The following is a 5,229-nucleotide window of genomic DNA, read 5'->3' on the forward strand; positions in this document are numbered from 1 at the left end:
ACACACACACACACACACACACACACACACACACACACACACACACACACACACACACACACAAAAGGGGTTGACACACTCGCACATACACGCTCCACCCACACATCAATCAAGACATTTACACACACACACACACACACACACACACACACACACACACACACACACACGAGAGAGAGAGAGAGAGAGAGAGAGAGAGAGAGAGAGAGAGAGAGAGAGAGAGAGAGAGAGAGAGAGAGAGAGAGAGAGAGAGAGATTTTCCTTTAGTTGTGTTTGCATATGAACGCTGTGGCGCTCTCTCTCTCTCTCTCTCTGTTTCGTATCTCCTTATTTCTCTCCATTTATCACCTTATCTTTTTCTCTCTACTTTCTCTCTCCTCCTCCTCCTTCCCTCCTCCACATCCTCCTTCATTTTTACTTTCTCCCTCCTTCCGTCTCTCCATATATCCGTTTCTCTACATCCGCCTTCCCGCCTTCCCTCCTTCCCTCCTTCCCTCTCTCCCTCCCTTCCTCCCTTCCTTCCTTCTCATTTCCTTCCAAATATTACCTTTCCCTTTTCTCCGTCCCAGTATTTTCACACTGCACTTTCACCTCTCTTTCTATTTTTTTTTTTTTTGCTTTTCTCTTCTCATTTGGTTAGACTCGTTATTTGGAATTCATCATTATAATCATATCATTATTATTATTATTATTATTATTATTATTATTATTATTATTATTATTATTATTGTTGTTGTTGTTGTTGTTGCCTAGATCTTCCATCAAACTTAACTTAAGCGACTTTAGTGAAGAGTAGCACCGGGGGGCAGCATGGGCCAAGCAAAAGTCATATACCACGGCAGCCATTATAAATAAAATTCGCCTGTGCCACCAACGAAGAGACCCCTGAAGAAAGCTTACCCGCGCTACAGGCAGCACTTAAAAAAAAAGAAAAAAAAGTACTAGTAGTGATGGCGGCAGTTGTAGTAGTAATGGTAGAAGTAATAGTAGTAGTAGTAGTAGAAGAAGAAGAGGAAGAAGAAGAAGAAGAAGAAGAAGTATGCTTATATATTTACGTGCGGAGAGCGGGGAGGGAGGGAGGGAGGCACTGGGCCGTATACCGCGTCGTAAACAAGAGCCGAGTACCGCCCAGGGCCACCACCACCAGTGCTATATAGTCTAATGGACACACCACGCCCCGCACAGCCACTCTTCCGCGTAGCATATTACATAGACATTTTCTTCTTGTGTTACTCTTTTTATTAGGGTCGAGAGAGAGAGAGAGAGAGAGAGAGAGAGAGAGAGAGAGAGAGAGAGAGAGAGAGAGAGAGAGAGAGAAAGGCATGCGGAAGAGAGAGATAAGGAGGAAGAGAGAGAGAAAGAAAGCAGTTTCCTTTCCTCGACGTTTATGTAGACATCTCTCTTCCTCTTCCTCTTCCTCTCTCTCTCTCTCTGCCAAACAGACATAGAAAGAGCCATAAAAACTGACGTGAGAGAGAGAGAGAGAGAGAGAGAGAGAGAGAGAGAGAGAGAGAGAGAGAGAGAGAGAGAGAGAGAGAGAGAGAAAGTCTAATTAAGAGAGCACGTTAAAGCAACATTACCATTCCTCCTTCCTTAATCTCTCCTCCTCCTCCTCCTCCTCCTCTTCCTCCTCCTCCTCCTCCTCCTCCTCCTCCTGTTTACCTGGCCATTACAACACCTGCTCATTTCTTCCCTAAACAAAAACAAGAGAGGAAGTATAAACGCTCTTAACGCACCAATAAGGAATTAGAATCCACGTTCTTATACTCCGATCGCATTTACATAAACACATAAAGTTACCTGTTCTCGTGCTTGTAATTAACCCACTACCTGTGTTATCTCTGTCTCGGTCTCTGTGTTTCTCTTTGTGTTAGTGTTTGTCTGTGTCTCTCTCTCTCTCTCTCTCCTTTTTTTCTTTTTTTGTTCTTGATTTTGGTTTTCTTTTTCTTCTTGTTCTTGTTAATGTTGTTCTTCTGTTTCTCCTTCTTCATTTTCTCTTTTTGTTCCTCTTCTTCATCTTCTTCGTTTTCTTCTTCTTTTTCCTCCTCCTCTTCACCACTTTTATCTGCCTCGAGTTTGTATATATTGTTATTTTTATTTCATTCTCACTTTTTTTTTCTTTTTTTTCTTTTTTTACTTTTTTTTTCTCGCCTGATTTGAAGGTGAGCGAGAATCGGCCTTGACTCAGAGTTGCCCAAGCGGGATGCTGCTGGTGCGGCCCCTCTGTTTTAGGCCGAGAGAGAGAGAGAGAGAGAGAGAGAGAGAGAGAGAGAGAGAGAGAGAGAGAGAGAGAGAGAGAGAGAGAGAGAGAGAGAGAGAGAGAGAATCACTACTTTAACATAAAATTAACACAACAACATCTTTTACTACCACTACTGCTACTACTACTACTACTACTACTACTACTACTACTACTATTACTACTACTATTACTACTACGTACTACTACACACACACGATAGATAGATAGATAGATAGAGATAGATAGATAGATAGATAGATAGATAGATAGATAGATAGATAGAGAGAGAGAGAGAGAGAGAGAGAGAGAGAGAGAGAGAGAGAGAGAGAGAGAGAGAGAGAGAGAGAGAGAGAGAGAGAGAGAGAGAGAGTAATTGCATAAAAAGGTAGAAAGGAGGAAGCAAACATTACATACATAACAATTACCAAACCGCGGTGATTTAGAAGAATAAATATAAAAAAGCGAAATAATTACAGGCACATAATTACTTGAAGGAGGGATAGGAGGAAGAAGGGAGGGAAGGGAGAGAAAGGGAGTAAGATAAAGAGAGAATGGAGGAAGAAAGGAGAGAAGGGGGAGAGAAGGAAAAAGATAAAGAGGAAATAGAGGAAGAAAATGAAAGAATATGGAATGGATGACGAGAAGAAGAAGAAGAAGAAGAAGAAAAAGAATAAAAGTTGAAGAAAGAAAACGAGTAAAAAGAAAAAAAAGAAAAGGAGGAGGATGAGGAGGAGGAGGAGGAGGAAGAGGAAGGAGAAGATGAGGAAAAAGAAGAAAAGAATGAGAAAAGGAGGAAGATTAAGAAGAAATGGAAGAAGGGGAAGAAAAAATAACGGAGAGAAAGGAGGAAGAAGGGAGAGAAAAGGAAGGAGATACGGAGGGAATGGAGGAAAGTTTTATCTCTCTTCTCTCCAACTTTCACCTCATACATTCCTTCCTAATCTGCCACTTTGTTTAGAGAGAGAGAGAGAGAGAGAGAGAGAGAGAGAGAGAGAGAGAGAGAGAGAGAGAGAGAGAGAGAGAGAGAGAGAGAGAGAGAGAGAGAGAGAGAGAGAGAGAGAGAGAGAGAGAGAGAGAGAGAGAGAACATACGTGAGGTTATCCCTTTCACATACGTATTTATTTATCTCTTCCTCCTCCTCCTCCTCCTCCTCCTCCTCTTCTTGTAATTCCTATTCTCTTGAGCTACACAATCTGCATATCATTTCTCTCTCTCTCTCTCTCTCTCTCTCTCTCTCTCATTTAATTCACGTTTGACATTTCCCTCTTCACCTCTTTCACGATCTCTGCCTCCCGCTCCTTGCTTTCCTCCACTCATCACCAAGCAAGCCTAAGAACAGGTTTCCAGAGGGCGAATCCGCGACATATTAACTTTTTCTTCCCCGTGGAGAAAATATGGAATTGCTATGAAGATGCTTTAGAGTTCAGATGAAAGTGTGTCTAATGGGGGAGGTGATGTTGGTGTCGTAATGAGGTATAAGGAATAGATGGTACGGTTATTGAGGAGTGGAATGTGGAATTGTTATGAAGACCGCCTTAGAGTTTAGTTGAGAGTGTGTCTAAAGGGGAGGTGATGTTGGTGTCGTAATGAGGTATAAGGAATAGATGGTACGGTTATTGAGGAGTGGCATGTGGAATTGTTATGAAGACCGCTTTAGAGTTTAGTTGAGAGTGTGTCTAAAGGGGAGGTGATGTTGGTGTCGTAATGAGGTATAAGAAGAAATAGATGGAGCGGTTATAGAGAAGGAGTGGAATGTGGAATTGCTATCAGGAACGCTTTAGAGTTTTATATAGAAGTGTGTCTAATGGGGTAGAGAAGAAGGTGCTACGGTTATTACTACTAATTCTATTACTTCTTCTGCTACGACTACTGTTGCAATGATCATGTTTTCAGGTCATTTAGTGAAAGTGTACTACTAAATATATACTACATAACGATCTCTCTCGCTACTACTACTACTACTGCCCCCACCCCCACCCCCACCACTACCGCCACCACCACTACCACTACCACCACCTCTACTATCACTACCGCTACGCATTCTATTACAAGGTTACTTACTCCACTGCACTCCTACCCACTCCTACTAACACTATTTGTCAAGGCGATGCTGGTCAACAAAAAAACAGAGACGAATAAAAACATTTGGTAGCTTGCGGAGGTCAGTCTCGGCTTCGTATAAAAAGATAGCGTTGGAAAAGGGGACCAGGTAGTAATGTTAGGCGACTGGATGACTTACGCGATCGGATAGAGGAGTGGATTCGACTATGAAGCGACTCTGATTGGGATTGAAGGCTGTAGAGAGAGAGAAGGTGGCTTATAAAGATGAAGGTAATGTGGGAAAGAAGACGTAGAGAAGATTAGGTTGTTTTGGGTTAGGTAAGAGGATTGTTTAGCTTATTTTTAGTATATATAGAGGGATGTTTAAGAAGATGAAGGTAAGGCTAAGGAAGACATAGGCAAGATTAGGTTGTTTGGGGTAAGATAAGGTTAGAAAAAGTACGAGAAGTTGATGCGAAAGGCAAAAAATAAAAGTTGAAATTTGGAAGTATATATAAAAATGGTTGCTTAAGATGAAGGTAACATTAAGGAATAGGTAGGTAGGATAAGTTAAGGTAAAAAAAAGTGGGATAAACTGTTAGGATGTAGGATGTAGGTAAGATTTAGGAATTCGTCGGTAGGCAAGACAAGTTTGTTTAGAGTAAGATCAGGATGTTTACCTTTTGTGCGTAGGGAGGACGGGGAAGGTAAGGAGGTGAAATTGTTTACACGAAAAGGTGGGGAAAAGAATGAAAGTGAGGAGAGAAAAGGGAAAGGAAGCATGAGGTGGAGGAACACTGAGATGGAAGAGAATGGAGAATTGGAGGAATGGAAGGAAAAGAGAGGAGGTGGAGGGGAGGGATGTGGTGGAGCGTAGAGGAGTGGATGACAAGAAGAAGGAAGGTGACGGGAAGGGATGTGGAGTAGTATAGAGGATTAGAGGAAGG

This window comes from Eriocheir sinensis, chromosome 33 (assembly GCF_024679095.1).
Source record: "Eriocheir sinensis breed Jianghai 21 chromosome 33, ASM2467909v1, whole genome shotgun sequence".
Lineage (NCBI taxonomy): Eukaryota > Metazoa > Arthropoda > Malacostraca > Decapoda > Varunidae > Eriocheir > Eriocheir sinensis.